The sequence below is a fragment of the Bubalus bubalis genome, chromosome 9 (genome assembly GCF_019923935.1).
Source record: "Bubalus bubalis isolate 160015118507 breed Murrah chromosome 9, NDDB_SH_1, whole genome shotgun sequence".
In the NCBI taxonomy this organism is placed as follows: domain Eukaryota; kingdom Metazoa; phylum Chordata; class Mammalia; order Artiodactyla; family Bovidae; genus Bubalus; species Bubalus bubalis.
Window position 1 is genome coordinate 7,906,940 of NC_059165.1, and position 20,785 is coordinate 7,927,724.

At 39.2% G+C, this 20,785-nt stretch overlaps 1 long non-coding RNA gene across 1 annotated transcript; it reads left to right on the forward strand.

Annotated features, from left to right (window-relative positions):
- The first annotated feature begins 13,498 nt into the window (after positions 1 to 13,498).
- Positions 13,499 to 19,494, forward strand: LOC123334966. The gene is made up of 3 exons (XR_006553135.2): positions 13,499 to 13,622; positions 14,362 to 14,574; positions 19,359 to 19,494. It is a non-coding gene; the product is annotated as an uncharacterized LOC123334966 (long non-coding RNA).
- The last annotated feature ends 1,291 nt before the right edge of the window (positions 19,495 to 20,785 follow it).

A 20,785-nucleotide genomic window follows, 5' to 3' on the forward strand; every position in this document is an offset into this window, starting at 1 on the left:
TGTGCCTTCAGTAATACGAAAACAAGGACCTCAAGCTTCCTAGCATTCCATAGATAAGGACGCTCCTGCTAGTAATGGCAGCAGGAGGGTCGTCGGCATGTCTATAATAATACTGAAGTTGGTCCCTGGCTTCCTCTCCCTTCGAGAGAATCAGCTGGACTGGTACTCTGGTAGTTATTTGTCAGAAGAGAAATGGGTTGCAGCCCACTTGTTTTAATTCTTCCATTTGTACTATCTTGTTCAATCATTACTGAATCAATATTGAATTAATGTTCAAACTTAATGGAATCATAAAGTAATCTGTGACTAGAGTCCCTGACTATTTACTGCAAGTGAACACTTCTTTATACCTGGAGTCCTTCTCTCTTTTTCTTTTATGCAAATTATTACACACATTCGGGATTGTTTTCTCTGTAAATCAGTTCAGTTCAGTTCAGTTCAGTCACTCAGTCGTGTCCAACTCTTTGTGACTCCATGTACCCTGCAGCACGCCAGGCCTCCCTGTCCATTACCAACTCCTGGAGTCCACCCAAACCCATGTCCATTCAGTCGGTGATGCCATCCAACCATCTCATCTTCTGTCATCCCCTTCTCCTCCTGCCCTCAATCTTTCCCAGCATCAGGGTCTTTTCAAATGAATCAGCTCTTCGCATGAGGTGGCCAAAGTATTGGAGTTTCAGCTTCAACATCAGTCCTTCCAATGAACACCCAGGACTGATCTCCTTTAGGATGGCCTGGTTGGATTTCCTTGCAGTCCAAGGGACTCTCAAGAGTCTTCTCCAACACCACAGTTCACAAGCATCAATTTGTCGGTGCTCAGCTTTCTTCACAGTCCAACTCTCACATCCATACACGACCACTGGAAAAACCACAGCCTTGACTAGACAGACCTTGTTTGGCAAAGTAATGTCTCTGCTTTTGAATATGCTATCTAGGTTGGTCATAACTTTCCTTCCAAGGAGTAAGTGTCTTTTAATTTCATGGCTGCAGTCACCATCTGTAGTGATTTTGGAGCCCAGAAAAATAAAGTCTGACACTGTTTCCACTGTTTCCCCATCTGTTTGCCATGAAGTGATGGGACCGGATGCCATGATCTTCGTTTTCTGAATGTTGAGCTTTAAGCCAGCTTTTTCACTCTCTTCTTTCACTTTCATCAAGTGGCTCTTTACTTCTTCTTCACTTTCTGCCATAAGGGTGGTGTAAATACGTTTTCTCTGTAAATACGTTTAGGAAAATACAGCAGTCACGGGCGAGCACACACACGTGTGCACACACACACACACACACACACACCCCCACAGTGATTCTCCATCTGAGCAGCTAATGTATATTAATCAATATTCATTCCTTTACTGTGTCATATCTAAATCTGGGTTTGCAGAATAAATACAGAAAAATACTAATTTATGCAAATATACAGTTACTACTTACAGTGAAAAAATCAAAGTGCAGTGTGGTGGGAAACTATGTAAAGAAACTCACGGGAGACACAAACTTTGAAATTTTGTTTTATGCCAATAAAGCATAAAAATATCTGATTTTAAACAAAATTTTCCCTAGAGTAGAGATACGTGTTCACTTGTTTCAGCTCAAGTCTGTTCCCCTCAGGGTGGCTCTGATGGTGCTTTAGTGTTGATATAATGATGCCAGAGGAGCCTATGTCTGAAAATGAGCACATTTCCACCCAAGGACGTTTGAAGTACCTTTTACAAAAAATACTTTTTAAAGTACTTTCTAAAAGGTTTCAGCGAATTTTCATTACAGGTTTGTTTGCCCGTGGAATAGTCTTTTCTTTTACAAAGTGTGCTAATTTCTCTTCCCTAAATGATGTCACCCAATGATGTAGATAGCATTTGCCCTCCACCCAAGAAAAATCATAGGTACATAAAATTATTATAAATCATTTTAGCTTCTCTTCTATCCTCAACCTCAAAACCGCAAATGGGGGACTAGTCACTAATTCACAGATGTTGTCTGCAACATATTGCCAGACAATATGCTTTTGTTGCTGTTTTTAAAGATCTGGTTCTGGATTATGAGAGATAGTTAGCTGGAACACGTTCTCCACATCTGTGCAAAACTTCCGCGTTCCAGCACAGTGTGTGTCTCTCTTGTCTTTAGCAAGGTGTGTATTTTCCCTAACTTTTTAGGTTCTGACATCAGTTAGAGAGATGTAGAGACAGGATATCCGAACAATTAAAGGTAAATGATTCCCAAGCATTCTTTATCCATCTTAACTCTATGTCATCTGCTAAAAGAATTAAAAGTAATATTCACTAAAGCTTTGCTGTTTATGCAGATTATCTTTGACTATAAAACCTCACATAAATTACAATTTTAAAGATATTTGTTTGAAACTCCATGCTGGTGCAATTTGAGGGTACAGAAGTGCAAGGAATGGAATCTAGCTACAGTATGAGAATAAGGAATGGGAAAACAAGAATTTTGCAGAAAAATCGAGAGGATAAATAGTAGAAGTACATAAAGCATAGGAAAAATACTTTTCCAGGGTATTTAAACAAATTTAAAATATTGTATATATTATCTTTGTACAAAACTTTAAAAAACAACTGACTATTGACAAGATATCTTCTTTGGTCCAACAGTTTTATTAGACTTTCTTATTCTCCCTAGTATAATAGTAGTGCCTCATGGTAATCATATTAGTAGGAAAAAATACAGCTTCAATAGTGATGGGCTAATTTTTAATTTTTAGTAAAGTTATCTCTTTACTTTTTCATATACTGCTTCATTTCAGGTCAGAAGAACTTCGTCCTAAATCTAGATTTCTGGGCTGTTTTAGTCACTAAAAGTTTATGAAATAAATGAATGCATTAAATGTATAGTTCTCATTTAATGGATGACAAATTAGAGATAAGGCATTATTTTTATTACTTACTTGTGCATTTTTTTTCTTCTTTTGATGTTTAACTGTTAACGTTCATGAAATGCACCTATTATGGTAATGTACTGAAAACATTTCCCAAAAGTTGAGTTTTGACAAGAGATTTGGAAAAGAACAGGTGGCCTTCTTGCCAGATTGCAGGTGCAAGGAAGAAGGGACAAAGTTAAGTTAGAGTCAAGGGAACCAGGGGGCAGGTGTGAAAAAGAGAGAGAAAAGCAGCAAAAAGTTCACTGGAAGGAAACTGACAGATACAGAATGAAGAAAGGAAGCAAGCGATCAGAGCAAGCAGTCAGTAAAAGGAGTCCCTGCTGGGAGACATCTGCAAAAAACATCTGTAGACACGTCTCCATGACCGCCAGGAAGGGGGATCCCTGCCACAGAGACACAAAAACAGGCTTAACTACCTGTGGTATCTGGTTGAACGGTGTACACAACGCTCAGGGCACCAGGCTCTAATTATTCTATGACAACCCCAGTTCCACCCTCCCAGTGGAAAACAGATGTCAGAGCACTTAGGATTGATTGAAACAGAAGGAAATTCTTTGATTCAACTCTTTCCCCACAACAAACCTGCATTATTTCACCCTCATTTGTCTGAGAAAAAGAGGGGGAAAAAAAAACATTCCTTCCAAAGGGAGACAGGAAATGGTTCTGATCCTTTTATCACACACTGTTCTGCTTTGCCTTCGTACCCAAGGTTAGAAAAATTTTGCCAACACAGCCCTGTCAGGCTGGCACTGAATGCAACCGTAGGTACGACAGAGGTACTAGCAGCTGGGATGGTCCTGTCTCAAGTGCTAGAATTGATCACCGCACCAGCCGTCTGGCAGACTGAACAAGCCATTAGACGATCAGCGGTGAAAAGGACACCCCTTCTCTGCCTGCTGCCCCTTAAATGTCCTGCCCTTCCCAAGTTCTACATTATCCCATTTACAGTTCATTCAGGGCTAATGTAGCAGAGAGGAAATGTGTAGACGTCAGACACAGGGAAAGGAGGCTTGCAAATGAAAAAAAAAAAAAAAAAATATATATATATATATATATATATATATATATATATATATATTCTTTATCCTGACAAGTAGAGTTCACAGTTTCCAAAAAGAAAAAGAGGGCGTAGATTTGTGTGTACACGTTAGTTACCCCTGGCCCATCAAGTCATTCAATCAGATAAAAACTGCCCCTCGCAGAGTGAATGCATTTTGTGGGTCAATCACAGGCATGTCTGTGCAGATGGGCTGCTGTGGAGAGCCGGGGTCTCCAGGTCAACGATGAGCCCGATGCCGCCAACGGGGCCACTAGTGGCTTGCTGCTTCTGAGAGCTGGTGCTTTTGAAGTGAGGCCGGCTGAAAGAAACAAGCAACCACAGAAAATAAAATGGACCCCATAAGAGGCCTCGGCAAAAAAAAAAAAAAATGCACATACACAATTGCCTGATTGTGAGGCTTTACACTCAGTTACGGAAGTCCGCGTTATCTTAGTGACTTGCTGGGCTGAGCTGGAAAGTCACTAAACCTTCCATGCTAGTCAGTTTTCAATCTATAAAATAAGCTAATAAAAGCAATTTGATATAGAATAGTGTTCCATATAAGCAGGTGTCCTTGAAACCACTCACTTTATTTAAGAGATCAAATAGATTAGCTTCCTATTGACAGCCTCGCATGCTATCACAGAAAGTATCCATGAAGGACAACAGGCAAATGCCTAGGGCATTCACAAAACCAAAATTTACAATTAGCTGGAATTTGAGGAAGCTGCTTCTTTTCCCTTGCTCAGGCCCTCCAATGAGAAAAAGTCAAGGGTTCTAAACCCTTCGATTAGCAAAAGCATCAAATTCTTCTTTCCACACACATGTGCAAAGGTGGATGGATACACTGGGACAAAGAATTGAGACCAGTGGAAAACACTAAAATACTGCCCCATAAGCAATTCAACCATATACTTCTTCCACTCAAACCACTTGGGGCTCAGTGCGTAAGTATCTGGGAAATATTAAAAAGAGAAAAAGAAGATTAAAAAGGAAAGGAGAAACAAACACAAGAAGAAACGGTAGAAAAATGAATGAAGAATAAATAGTTTACGGAACACAAATATTCACTGTCCTTTCTTTCCCCTCACCCCTAGTAATATCTATTACCTCAAACTACTATCATTTCAGTTCAGTTCAGTTGCTCAGTCGTGTCCGACTCATTGTGACCCCATGGGCCACAGCACGCCAGGCCTCCCTGTCCATCACCAACTCCCGGGGTTTACTCAAACCCATGTCCATTGAAGCAGTGATGCCATCCAACCATCTCATCCTTTGTCGTCCCCTTCTCTTCCTGCCTTCAATCTTTCCCAGCATCAGGGTCTTTTCCAATGAGTCAGCTCTTCTCATCAGGTGACCAAAGTATTGGAGCTTCAGCTTCAGCATCAGTCCTTCCAATGAATACTCAACGACTGATTTCCTTTAGGATTTTACCTTCAATTCCCAATACATGCTGATTGATAAAGAGGTACATTTTTCAGAGCCAATCTGTTAAAATCTTACCATTGCTGATTTTACAGTCCTGTTTTTAGTCTTTTGTTTATTTGCTTTTGTTAATATGAACCATCTGTGTCTCTCACCGTGTGTTTTTAAATAAGCTGCCTAATTGTAGGATTTTAAATTTTTATATTTTGCCCTCAAGCCTGCTGCTGATCACTTTTGTCGAAATTGAATGTCTGCCCTTTAAAAGGTCATTTCTGAGATTTAAACCTGTTGGTCTATGTTATTACAGCAAATCTCACCCCAGATTGTTTGGTACTGTACAATAACAACCCACCCACTGCTGTGTGAAATGAATAACTAAGTCAAAAGCCACTATTTCCTCTTAGTTGTAAAGATCAACTTATAAACACAGCACATTTGCTGATTTTCCTTTTCCCATTTTTCAAGCATTTAACAAGTAATAGTCTGAAGAAAATTTACCAAGACAATTCCTTTCAGGTAACTCTTTGAAAGGTAGTATTTCTACATGGTTCAGTTCAGTTCAGTTCAGTCGCTCAGTCGTGTCCAACTCTTTGGGACCCCGTGAACCGCAGCACGCCAGGCCTCCCTGTCCATCACCAACTCCCAGAGTTCACTCAACTCATGTCCATGGAGTCGGTGATGCCATCCAGCCATCTCATCCTTTGTCGTCCCCTTCTCCTCCTGCCCCCAATCCCTCCCAGCATTAGAGTCTTTTCCAATGAGTCAACTCTTCGCATGAGGTGGCCAAAGTACTGGAGTTTCAGCTTTAGCATCATTCTTTTCAAAGAACACCCAGGGCTGATCTCCTTTAGAATGGACTGGTTGGATCTAACGATGATAAATCTCACCAATACACTCAACAAATTTTTTCTCCAATTATAATTTTCTTTGGCCTCAGAGATTCAACAACTAAATTATCCTTTATTTTTATTTAATGCAAGATAGTTCAATATTATTCAGTGGAAAGAGAATATATATGCTTTCTAAAGAGAACTGGAGAGAGTTTAAATTACAAGCTTACCAAAAAATCTATAGGCAAGTACAAAACAATAAAAATTTCAGAAATTTTTTTAAAAATTTAAGATATAAAAGCACTCCCCCCCCACCCCCACCCACCAAGAATATGGATTAGTTGTTAGAAATGTGTACTAAATTTACACTCTAGAAAGCCAGTGGTAAAGGACTATCAGGGGGAGCTATAGTGTTTTCTAATTCTTAATCATTTATTAGACACAGACCATCATCTTTTTCTTGATAGCTGCACAGTTATATTGAATACTGGAATTGTTTGATGTTCATAACCATGGCCTAAGGGGATCAAATGCTTTAACATTCAAGAAATGAAGTAAGGAGTCCAACAGTCCTATTTACTGGTCCAAAAAGTCTCTAATTTTAGAAACTAGTGGAAATAATAATATCAGTAATGTTAGAAATAACAAGTACCTAGTGCATTGGTCTGCATATTTTAAGAACATTAAATACACAGTTAAGGATTCTGAAAGACAACCACCTCAAGATGACAGGCAGATACTTCATTGCCATAACTTTTCTTATAGTATATACACTAAAGAGTGCAACTAAAAAATAACTATTTGTATCATTTTTGATACTCTAGAAATTACAAATATCTAAGTGCTGTTGTTCTCTTTAATTATTTTACCCAGTTCGATAATGTGGACAGGGATCCAAATATTAATAGAGTATTAATAGGAATTACCTTTACAACTATTTTACAAGAACACAGGTCTTATATTTTACTGGTATTCCATGGCCATGTTTCTCATGTTTGTTAAAGAGATGTAACGGCAATAGTATGAATTTGGAAGGCAGACAAATTTGGCTTTTGAAATACCTAAGTTCAGTACACCCTGTCTGATGCAGGTTACATTACCTAACCACTTGGCTTCTCTGTTTCACAGTAGGCACAGCAAAGGTAAAAACACAGACCTTGAAGGCTTTTGTGAGGGTAAAATTCATGTATAAAGCAGTATTCACAGTCTCTTAAACACAGTTGCTGCTTAAGAAATATTTGTCCATAAACAACCTCTCCACAATTACATAAAACGCAACAGCTGAATCATTTCTGAGTTTAATTCTGGAGATTATTTAACTAATATCGCTAGTGATAAGGGCAATACTAGTGGCAAGAGGAAGCCTTATTTTTTTATTACCACTATCAATGAAATTCTGTTTTATGTTCTAATTTCCTTGGCTCCTCTCTGCTTCAATTTTAGCTTCCTCCAATTACACGTAATCTCTATCCTTTCGCCATAACACAGTTATTAATAAGGGAGAGGTGGAAACAAAGGTAAACTAATGTCTTTTAGTATCAACAAAAGCATGCACTCCTAAAAGAATATCCAGCTATAAGTTAAACCAAATACTTTCAGCAAATCAGTATATTTTGAAGCTGTGGCATTTAATGACATCTCAAAAATTAACCTTTAAACTTTCTAATCGTATTACTAAATGACACCCAACACACACTATCATCATAACCACCAGCTTCTAAAACATGGCGATAGTAAAAAATGAAATGGATGTAAGAAATATATTTGTGTTCAGTTTTAAAGAGCACTTTTCTTTTACACATCAAAAAAGCCTCATCAATTTATCCTGCTTTATTTAGCAAAAACATACAGCTCCCCTTCTAAAAGTGTCTGATTAAAAAAAAAAGTTTTGCTATTAGGATGTTAACAAATAAAAGACCACTCTGAACAACATGCTGCTGCTGCTGCTGCTAAGTCACTTCAGTCGTGTCCGACTCTGTGTGACCCCATAGACGGCAGCCCACAAGGCTCCACCTTCCCTGGGATTCTCCAGGCAAGAACACTGGAGTGGGTTGCCATTTCCTTCTCCAATGCATGAAAGTGAAAGTGAAAGTGAAGTTGCTCAGTCATGTCTGACTGTTAGCGACCCCATGGACTGCAGCCTACCAGGCTCCTCTGTCCATGAGATTTTCCAGGCAAGAGTATTGGAGTGGGTGCCATTGCCTTCTCCACTGAACAACATAAACAGAGTTGAAAGTGAAGTTAAGGTGTTAGCCACTTGGTCGTGTCCGACTCTTTACAACCCTATGGACTGTAGTCCACCAGGCTCCTCTGTCCATGGGATTCTCCAGGCAAGAATACTGGACTGGGTTGCTATTTCCTTCTTCAGGGGGATCTTCCCAATCCAGGGATCAAACCTTGGTCTCCTGAATTGCAGGCGGATGCTTTACCCTCTGAGCCACCTACTGGCTCACATAAAACAGGGTTAACAACATGTAATAATGGTGTCAGTCAATGGTTCTCGTGGACAAACTTTTTATTTTAGAGGAACAGAAACCATCATACATTACCAGTAATAATTTCAATTATGTTTCTGGTAGGTTAAATATTTAAACATAAATCCAAATATAAACTCCTTACCTGAATATAAAAACACATGAATCAAATATGATCAAAGCTATACAAGCAAAAAATTAAACTCAATATTAACTTAATGTGATGTCTGACGATGCTTTGCTTTAGTCAGATTACCAGATCCAACACTACTGGCTGCCAGTCTTGGTTTCTCTTTCATTCAGGGTAACTGCACAATTGATTTGTGTAAGGACTTCATTTTCCCACTACTTTCTGAGATGCCTACTAGCCACACAGAGGGCATGATCAGAAGACAACTGGCCAGAGGAGTACAGGGGTCAAGGAAGTGGTTTAGGCTGGATATGTCAAGTTTATCATTAAACACAGATGTTGTGAGATCATGGGAAGAATGAAAGCACTTTGAGAAGAAGAGGTCTCACGGCCAAATAATCATGATACAAATCATAATGAAATAATGATTCAGACTCAAGAGAAATAAATGCCTTTGTGTGTCTAAGTCCCCCTGTTCCTTTCACCACCTGTTTATGGGTTTGCTTGTATCTTTATTTCAGATCAGCAAAGATTAAACTATAGGAAGAGGAGACTAGACTCTAAAGAACTGTCTCAGCTGATGACGATGGGGAGTTGGGAAAACCAAGGGAAGAGTGACAGACACTTTAGTCCCCTACCGTTGCCGCAAGTGTACAGGATTTCATTTGCTTCAAAATATTAGGGAGCTAAAAACTAGTTCACTCAAGGAATTGGTTCTGCTGTTAGAAAAAAATTAGTTATCATTGTATGTCAAGGAGAGGGTGGGATGTATGGAGAAAGTAACAGGGAAACAGTATACATATGGCTGATTCATGTTTACGTTTGGTAGAAACCAACACAATATTGTAAAGCAATTATTCTTCAATTAAAAGCAAATAAATTTAATCATTAAAAAAAAAAGAAATAGAGACAAACTTTATAGCAGGAAGTGTGCTGTGGGGATACATGACCATGGCTACTGAAACCCAGGACAGTCTGGAGCCCAGACAATAAAAACCCTGTAATGTGGTAGAATCTTCACACCAGTGTTCTGGATTTAGCTCAGCTAGGCTACCTATCTCCATTCATACAACTAGAGACGAAGCTTTCTCTTCTTCGTAACTTCTGTTTGCTCATAATTCTGCCTCCTCAGACCTCTGGCTTGTGATCATTACTCATCCCATGACATCTTTCAATTTTTGCTCCCCTTATTAATCATTAATTATTCCTGTATTTCCCAATCAGCCAAATCAAGAGGGCAGGAATCCATTATCTGCACAAGTCAGATTCTTTAGCAATGGCTGTGGACAGGAAAGACTGACCCAGGAGAGATTCCTAGTTTGTTACACACCATAGATCGACATCAGTAACTAACAATAAGCACAATTCACTCAACATATGCCTTCAATAAGAATGAAGACGAAAGTTTGCATTTTAAATAATTTACCAAAGGACAGTTACTTGAGGCACAGTATAAGAAAATAGCTGTGACAATAACTACTACCAAAATGAATTAATTTCATCCAAATATAATCCGATCTCAGTGATGTTTGCATGTATCACGCTGTCCATAATTTGAGAAGCAATTTAAACAAATCAATATAGCACACAGGTGACTTCTTAATAAGGCCTGATACATTTCCTACCTCAACTTCAGAAGATTTAAGGACCTTTTCAGATCACAGTCACTGGGATCACTAAGTCATATTCGAACAACCAGAGAAATCACAGCTGCCAAAAAAATAAAGTGAATGTACTATATGAATTTCTCAAAAACACTTCAAATTCATTTCTTTTCATAAGAATGGCTGAATACAAAGAAAAATAAATCAACACTTTGGCCACGGTAGAAATCAATTTTTAACAAACATAAATGCTCTAGTTTAGAAATGCCAGCTGAGGAATTAAGTGTGGGAGCTTCAAACTTAGATTTAATAAACACAAAACTTCCATCCCCACTGCTTCTAGGAACTCTAAAAATCTCCTAATCCTTTATATAGAAAAAGTAACTCCAGAAAAGGATAAATGTTTTTTTAAATATTTCAATCTCACAATGAACCGATTTGGGCAGGGTTTCTTTAAAAATTCTACTTTACAAGCGTGGTCATTAAACATGTAGAATGTGCAGTGGAGGACATCAAAGTTTGCAGGTAACAAAAAATCTTCTCAAGCAGGTGAGAATTCTATGTCTGATGAAAACCAGATTATATTTCAATTCATTATGAACACTGAAGCTCGGTGTTGGAAGCATTTCCATTTCATTCTCCTTTCCTAAAAAGTTAGGTCATATTTGTCAGTCATTGAATTTTGTACATTCAATAAGAAACTTCTGCTTAACATATATTTGTTCTGTTCACATAGAAGATTGGTATATAACATTTGGCATAATTAGCTAAGAGGCTGAAAAGAGAAACAAGTAAATCAAAAAGAAAAATCAGAATGTGTTTGGAGTCTGCTTGGGGAACCTATTACCTTGAGAAAGCATAAGTCATCTTTTGATACATACCATCATGCTGATGTAATGTTGTTACTGCTATTTTTTCCATCACTTCAGTGTATAACAGCAATATCACTACCTCCATTTCATTATACCTTTACAGCTATAATGAGGTTTTTTAATTATGCAAAGAAATTATGGATGGATATCATAGTCTCACCCATGAGGACAAGTTATGTAAATATTTTTATGTTTGTTGTTCCTTTTAAAAATCCATATTTGCAAAAAAATAAAAGAAGTACTTCATTGCCTGTTGATTATATAACACATGGAACTCATTATCCTCGAAATGTTATTCAAATTGGAACTCTGAAAAAGTCTGAGTTTAGGTGGATTCACACAGATTGACCCCATTACAAGCTATTTAAAAGATAATATTCTTGAGCTGGAGAATAATATAAAGACAGTACAGTGTCATCAGCTCTCCCAAATGTAGTTTGTGTGCTATTGCTATAAACCAAGAATCATTATATCATGAAAAGAATGTTACTGATTTCCATTCTTAATTCTCATATTTCACTGATTGAGGAAAAAAAGAGCTTTTAAACGCTTAAATAATCTTCCCAGTGTCTGATAAATGGTGGTAGAGTCTGCCTAGAAATTCGTGAGTATCCCTCTGATTAGAATTTAAAATCTAGAGGGACTGTGTTGCTAATTCAGTAAGCATGTTTCAAAACAAAATGAAAATAAGAAATCCTAGAAAATTTTGATAGAGGAAATGGTATCTTGAGTAGATATCATTTTAAGTGATGGTAAAAAAAAAAAAAACACACAAGTTCTACACTCCTCTGTCTTATAAACTTTATACCATAACTGTTTCATAATGCTTTAAAGCAAATGGGAAGATAAGCATTCTGTACTCGGGTAATGTGGTATTATTACCACTATCCAGAAACAGCCTTAAGAGATCACTGATCTTGCTACCTATGTAGTACAAGGGAAAAGAGGTAATCAATACTTAAAATAACATAAAATGAAACAAGAAATTATATCTGCATAAATTCACCATATTTCATGTCCGAAATTACAAACTACAGCTTCACAAGTGGACTCTCAGGCCTTCAACCTTGATTGTCTGACCCACTAGTGTTTTCTTTCCTATTAACTGAATTAATTACAAACATTTAAAAAACGGGAGATTTCAAAGAAAAATACAGATTTTTCAAATTCAAAAAAACTGACCGTACTTGGGTTGCATTTTCAAATGGTAACAATTCATAGAAGCTGAGTATCCACCCCATAAAGCAGATTCTACCCTCTTCAAGTATCCTAGTGCTGGGAGCCAGCAGGAGGAACTCCGCCGGTGGCAAAGGTCATGAGGAAGGAGGCTCGGCATACGCAAAGGCAGGATGGAGCCTCAGGAGTCCCCCTAGAAATTCTCGAGCATCTACCCCCAAAACCAGAGTCTGCCTACTTTCTGCTTTGTGCTCTCACCTACACCTCTGACTTTACGGGGGGCTGTCCCCCACCACCTCTCTCCGAAAAAAGAGTTAACTTACAGCTCTAGTTAATAAAGTTCCTGGGCGTGACAAGACTGTTTCAACCTACAAACTCCTTTGGAAGTCCTCTAGCCTGCCTGAATAGGTTCTTACAGCCACACATGATTGTTCAGAGCCTCCCAACTGTGAGAGGCATGAGATGTTCTAAACTGTCTAAATACAGATTCCTTTGAGCAGTTAGAGATTGATTAGAAATTGTATTGGTGAAGGGTTTTTCACTTGTTGGGCCAATGTTTGCTGCTAAGTTTCCATATCCCTTACCTGCTGTGTCCCTGGCAGTGTATTGATTAATATAATTGGTGTATAGGAATGTAAATAGTAGCTTTAATGTTTGTAACCTTGGGCCCTTGAGTTAATTCTTTTCTTGTTATAGCCCACCACACCTTCGCCCTATAGGAATGCAACTTTATCTAATGCTTTTGGAGGGTGGCGCCTGACTTTAGAATAATCACCTTTAGAGAAAAAGAAGTTTTCTGAAGAAAGGATCTTAAAATGTTAACAGGCCTCCTGGCCAGAAGATGATGTAATCACCTAAACTTTTGCATATAAGTTTGAAAGCCTGGCTTCAATTAGAATCAAGGACTGCTGTCCTTGCATGACTCTACCCCTTCCCCCATTATCCTCTATGCACAACTTAAGGTATAAAAACTACTTTGGAAAACAAAGTGTGGGCTTTGTTCACCGAAACTTGGTCTCCCCATGTTGTTCTTTCTCTCACCTTCTGGCTGAATTCCCATCTGGGGTGGGGAGGCTCGTCAAGGCTACTAATTTTGCCTGGGCTTCTAAGATCTGACCGGGGAGGCCTTAGTGTCTCCTCTCCTTCGGGAGAACGGGAGGACGCCTGCAGCCTATGGAGGTGATGCAAATTCCTTATTTTGGAATTTTATTAGCTTTCCACGTAAACAAAGTTATTCAGCCTCTTTTCTCCACTAAATTTTCTCACTGAGCTATCCTTATTTAACCACTCTTTATATCCTTAATTAATGTTTAATTAAGCAATTGTTTCCTGATCCTCGCCGACTCTGTCCCACTTCGAATTCCCTGGATCCATGGGGGCTGGACCCCGGCACCCTAGAGTCCCCATTACTCCTTATTCTTCATTCCAATATATTAACTGTGTGGACCTTGTATTCTTAAGACGTTGTAACCTGATTTGCAATCAATATCTAATAATTACACGTCAGGTCCCTTTGTTCAAATCCCTAGAGACGTATGCTATGGTTAACAGCATCCATTAATACCCAATTAGGATTAAGCATTATAGATATTTATTAACAGCATCTTGGATGTAAAGAAGTTTTAAACTGAGGGTTCTTACATTGGCCAATTCGGCAGCTAAGCAGTATCTCAAGCACCTAGAAGGTCTTGGCTTCCTGCTCTGCAGTCCTGAGTACACAGCCTTGGTTTCTGTGGCTTTTCCTCTCCCCTTCCAAGCTCACCAGCACTGATCCTGGTGTCACACAGGCCGGTGAAGTCCAGGGTGAAAAAAGAACGAACTTACTTTCTTATATCACCTTTTACCACTGAGGAAATATTTCTCAAAATGTTCTCAGTAGAATGCCTCTAACCTCTCATTTTCATCTCTTGACTAAAAGGAAGACCAACCTCCCCTGAAGCCCTTGGGTTCTCCAAAGAAACAGTACCATTAAAATGGAGATTTATTTCAAGGAATTGGATCACATGATTATGGAGGCTGGCAATTCCAAAATCTGCAGAGTAGGATGGCAATCCAGAGACACAGGAAGAGCTGATGCTAAAGTTCAGGTCAAAGGTGGTCTGCTGGCAGAATTTTCTCTTGATGGAGTGAGGTAAATATTTTTTTGTTCTTCTCAGGAACAGTGTTAATCTCATGTTAAAAAACTGTTACAGAAATATCCAGAATAATGTTTGATCACGTATCTGGGCACCACAGCCCAGCCAAGATGACACATGAAATTAATCATCACATTATATAAAACGTCAACAAATGAAAAAGGAATGCACAGATGGACGAACGGCTAAAGGAGGCCAAAGGTGATTCATCCTGAAAGACAGGTATACCAGTTGGCTGCATTGCTTAAATTAGTGGTTTTGTGGAGAATAATCAAACTGGAAAAAGATGCAAATGCTACCTTTTAAATAAAATTCAGATTAATCAAGACTGGAGCTTAAATGGGACTTCCGATAAGGATATGATACGAGCTACTTGCCCAGCTGGAAAGGTGAGGATGGCTTCAAAAACAGTTCTGTGAATCCTCTTTTACAATATGGAGGCTGATACATGTCCACTTCATAAATGCATTAACACAATGAACATTAAATAAGCAGTGTATTTCATCCACTGCAAGAACCACCGGGAAATAGACTTTATACACAATTGCACCCACTCTAATAGCTGTCTTCTGCTACTAATAGCGTTTAAGAGGCAGGAAAGCACAGTAGTTAGTATGGATTCTGAAACCAGGATGCTTGGAATTGGATTCCAGTTTGCACTTAAATGTGTGACTTTGAGAAAGTTATTTAACCTCTCTGCTTCCATTTTCTTCATGAAAAAGTTTTTACTAATGTAAAAACTTAACATGTAAGCACTTGGAACAAAGCCTGACACATGAGTGTAATCTGAGTTTTCTATTTTAGCTCCCTTATAAAAATTTTTGTGATACTTATACTTTGTGAATTGTGCTATGTTTATTTTTTTAAAGAAGCATCAAAATCTTTTAGAAAGAGAAAAACATGTAGAAATACATGTAGAAAAATATGTAGTCTCTCCAGAGGTTAAATACTCACTTTTCCTGGGTGTAGAGAAGAGAACCATTTTAAGAGGGCAAAGGAAGAGGACACAGGGATATGAAATAACTGTCCTTTAGATCAAAGGAAGCATGTTTGCAGGTGGAGGAGGAGACACAGGCAATTTGATTTGGGAGAAAAAAAATTGGGGGTTCCCAAGATAAATGAGTAATAAAGAACAGTTTTAGGATCCAAACAGCAGAGAAACTGGAGATGATTTCTTCCTTTTACTCATTGGTTATCTATTGCTGCACAACAATATTACTACAAATGCAGTGCTTTTAACAAGACATATTTATTATCTCACAATTTCCATGGGTCAGAAGTCCAGGAACAAGTTGGGCAACTCTTCTGTCTCAGGGTCCCATAGCACTTCAATATGGTGTCAGCCATGGCTGTGGTCTTAACTGAGGCTCAAATGGAAAATGACCCACTCATGCCCTTGTTGGCAGCATTCAATTCCTTGCGAGGCTCGATTCAGGGGCTGAGTTTCTTGCGGGCAGTTTGCTGGGAGCTCTTTTCCTCCTCCAATGGCTTTCTCCTCATGGTGGCTCACAATATGGCATCTTGCTTCTTCAAAATCAGCAAACGAGAGAATTTGAGAGTCCTAGAAAGATGGGCTGTGAGGAAAGCCGAGTGCCGAAGAATTGATGCTTTTGAACTGTGGTGCTGGAGAAGACTCTTGAGAGTCCCTTGAACTGCAAGGAGATCCAACCAGTCCAGCCTAAAGGAGATCAGTCCCGGGTGTTCATTGGAAGGACTGATGTTGAAGCTGAAACTCTAATACTTTGGCCACTCATGCAAAGAGTTGACTCACTGGAAAAGACCTTGATGCTGGGAGGGATTGGGGGCAGGAGGAGAAGGGGACGACAGAGGATGAGATGGCTGGATGGCATCACCGACTCGATGGACATGAGTTTGGGTGAACTCTGGGAATTGGTGATGGACAGGGAGGCCTGGCGTGCTGTGATTCATGGGGTCGCAAAGAGTCGGACATGACTGAGCGACTGAACTGAGCTGAGCAAGATGGGTGGTATAACTTTCTATAAGGTAATCCTCACTCATAATCATACGTGTCCTGTCACCTTTGCCAGACTCTTCTTAGTCAGAAGTCACAGATCCTGATCATACTCAAGGGGAAGAGTCTGAGCTAGGACAGGAATACTAGGAGGCAGGAATCATGTGGGCCACCGTGGAATCTGTCTGCCTCAAATTACTAGTACAATTTCTTCTTTCCAACAATTCTAATCACATAAGAATCATATTGCTCTTTCTTTTTGGTCACTAGGAGACCCAAAGCCAAATTTTGACTCACCTTTAGTACCTTTGTAAGGCCAAACAGTCTATGTATCTGCAGTGTAATTATCGACCTGCCTAATACTGACCTTCCCTATAAAGAAATGTTTACTGTTGCCATTAATTTATACTCCCCTTATTTTTTAATATGTTCCTATAACTGCAGCAAATCCTCTGTAGAATGAGACACAGAATCAATAATTATACTGCAAGGACATTGTTCAAAAGAGTAGCTCAGCTTTGAAAAGTTAGAAGTCACAATGCTGCATCAGCTTCTCTCGTTTTCTCCATCATTACCGCACACATCCCACAGGCAAAACCATGTTCAACACCTCCCTTGGTGCCACGACTGATTTCCCGAATTATAGCACAAGTCATTCTATTCAGCCGCTATATTTAGTACAACACTCACTTCATTAACAGAAATGTCGTTTTCCATTTGACTTCTGTAAGCTGTCTCCTAAAAACCTACACAAAGAAAAATAATGCAAGAAACATAATCACATCAGGGATTAGAATTAGTAAGATAAGTGTTTCAGTTTATAATACGCATTCTATAAACATGTGTACAAATGATTGCAAAGAGGATGGGGGTAGACCGACACTGTTTTAGAGAAGCATTACTTTGAGTTCCATGAATGAAATATTTTAGAAGACTTTAGCTTAAATTTGATTAACACTAGTATACAACTTGTAAAAGCATTCTGTGTTAACTTTATCGAGCACATTTTTATCCCATGTTCTTCATGTTTTTATTTGAATGATAGGGCTAAAACACCATAAGAAGAATTAGTATCTTTGAAGTCACCTACATTTTCTGTCAGCTCCTTTCAGCAATTTTTGTTTCCTGATGAATAATAATGTCATGCAATAAGTAAATGAGAAAAATTTTAAAGCATGCTTTCATCTTGTATTTTTCTCACCTTTCTACAAAAAAAAGTGCTCTAATGCTTTTCTGCTTTATAACCAGAAGTTTATAACTTTACTCACTCAGAGAACTAAATGATACTCCTTGATGCTTGGTTCAAGCAATAGCTTTGTTTAATAATGGTGATTACAGTCTTCTCTGAGGAGATTATTCGGTTGTAGGAGCCGTCACCTCACTTTACACAGAAGCAGATTACAAAGGATTTGAACGTTCTCTTTTTTGGTAAACTACAGTTGCTTAGTCATCAGAGCCAAGCTCCTATCGCCATAGCTTCCAGCGTGAGGTAGCATCCCGAGTTACAATAGGGTAAGTCTGGTCCAGCACTCAGCAAAGTTCGCGGAATGTTCTTCGGAGTGCCCCTGTGATTTTTTTTTAAGAGGTAAGAGCTATGTGCATGCTACATCTCCATGTCTTTTAAAGAGGAAAAGGGATGCCACAGAGCTGCCTCAGATGGCTGGGGCAGAGTGGAGGGAAGGAAAGGTGGTTCACTATAAACACAGACATGCCTGCTTTGGAAAGTTAATCTTGCTGCCTGTACTTCACATGGGACTATTTGTCAGCAGATTGCTTTCTGTTCATTATAACTCTCATATTCAGGAAGAAGGAGAACTGGCCAAACCAGTAATATAAATGCATTGTATGCTCTACCCTCCCTCTTTGTGATTAATTCTACCACTGGTGCAAATTTGCATGAATGAATGTCAGTGTGTTTTCTGCCCTGAACATTTCCTGCTGGCTGCAGTTCAGCCCTGCTGACATTTATTACAAATAATAGCTAAATATTCCTGATTTAATAGCTGCAGTGGCCCCACATCTGAAGGTGATGTCTATAATAAAAGCAGACAAGACGAGCTTATAACAAATACTAATCAGATTGTGTTTGCACACATAATGGATAAGCCTCACAGTACACTCAAAAAAAACTGTAATGGTTGTTTTTTTCAAATGCAGCTGCTAGAAGTCACAGTTCAAGAACATATTGGTTGCTCTGTTCTTTTTCATTTCCCTTCTTCCTCCATCTCCTTAAAGTACCAAAGGCCTCGGCGCACAAGCAAGATTGAATATTATCCCCTTTTTTATCTGGAAAAATGGGACACTAAGCACAGAAGACTGGCTGTGTCCTTTTATTCATCTTTTGTTGCTCCTTCTAAACAAAGGGCATTGTCCCCTGATAAATTCCATTTTCTGCCTCTTATTCAAAGGTAGTTTACACACTAGCTACAGCGATTCTCACACAATGCAGTGACTGGCAAAGATACAAATAACTTTCAAAGTTCTTTCAACCTGTTGACCCAGGTGTCCCTTCTGAAAGATATAAACTAGCATTCCACACCTCTCACAATTGATAAAGGAGACTATAAAACCTGAGATTACAAAGAGAAGACACAGAGTGCCTACTAAAGGCAGGTTTTAAAAACCTTTGGGAATAAAAGGTACCTTTCTCTTTATCCTACCCAAACTTCATAAGGCTCCATATGAAAATTGAAGAAGGTCAGGTTAACATTGTCTTTTATTTGACATTTAAACACTTAGGAATTTTACTCATTTGGCATTACTGCAAATAATTTTCTGAAAATATAACCTTTTTTTCTATTTTTGTAGCATTCTTCCCAGAGTTGACGTTGCAGAAAATTGTAATGAGAGGTGATTACGGTCACAAGAATTTAAAAATACGTCCCACTGAGATATACGACTTGATTGGCAGACATTCCCTGTAGTGCATAAACTATGTGACACTTGGAAGCCAAAGTCTTAAACAATATTCAGAGTGATGAATGCCAAAAAGCTACACTTGCAGTTTAAGCATCGGAGACTCACAGACGTAGGCACAAGCCTGCGGCAGAACATCTCTGTTGAAGGACCAGCATCATGCCCTGTTCTACAAAGTCACCTTTGGATGTGCCCAGTCACAGCTGCTAACCCCCACCCTTCTCTGACTCCTCAGCAGTCCAGGGGTCAGAAAGGCAGAAAACTCTGCAACTCTACCACTATCGCTTGAGTGTCCAGCAATGGTTCCATTTGCATCAACTTGTGGAATGTCGATTCAACAAAATGTACTGCCTTGATACTCAGAAAGCAATGTAAGCTTCCCACCTCATCATATTGGTTGGCACAGTCTCCCAAACTGAAGTTTGTTTGTTCACTGTGACCTTCAAAGACCTAGAAAGCTTGGTGAAGTATATCCACATCAGCCAGGAATAGAGGCTGTCCTCGTTTTACAGCCAAGGACGCTGAAGCCCATGCAGAGACGCCGAGAGTCACCCAGTGAATTAGGACCGAACCTGAATAGCTGTCCCTGTCTGAATCCTGAGTCAGTGCTCCCTACATGAGACCAGTCTCCATGTTCCCCTACCTCACCTGCCCTCTCCCAGTTCACGAGAGCCAATCACTTTACTTGTTTCATCTGTCCTGAACTGAAAAGTGTGATCAATCATAGCTTGACTGATCAAAACCCCCAATCGTGGGTTTTCTGGATTCTCAATTTATTAGATCCATTTGGGCCAAACAAATGACCAATGTATTCTTTAGACTCTGAACTATATGGCTGCTGATCACTTGATGGGGCCACTGATTTCTGATACATATACCCTGTTTCCCTCGGGAGGAGAAACCTTGCTCAGACTGACAAAGACTTTACGTGCATTTCTTCATTGCTCAGTGTGACCTGTCCATGGCCAGCCTTCAGCGGTCAGGCATTCAGGCAGAGTTGCCTTTCTTCCTGTTGCACTTCTCCCTACAGCACTCCTTTTCTCCCATTTTTGTCACTAACAATTACGCTTCTTCCAGAAATCCAGTTCACATGCTTAGCACACTGTGATCAGATTCCTCTATCTCCCACCATTTGCCTTCACATATATTCAGCTTCACCTGAATGTCCATTATATTTCTGGGTACATCATAAATAAATCTGTTTTGGCATCTGTACCCTTGCTGTGTTCTGGGCTGAGAATATCATTTCCCTATCCCATTTAGGTCCTGTTCAGATACTACCTCTTCTTTGAGGCTTTTCCTGACCATTCAGCCAGATG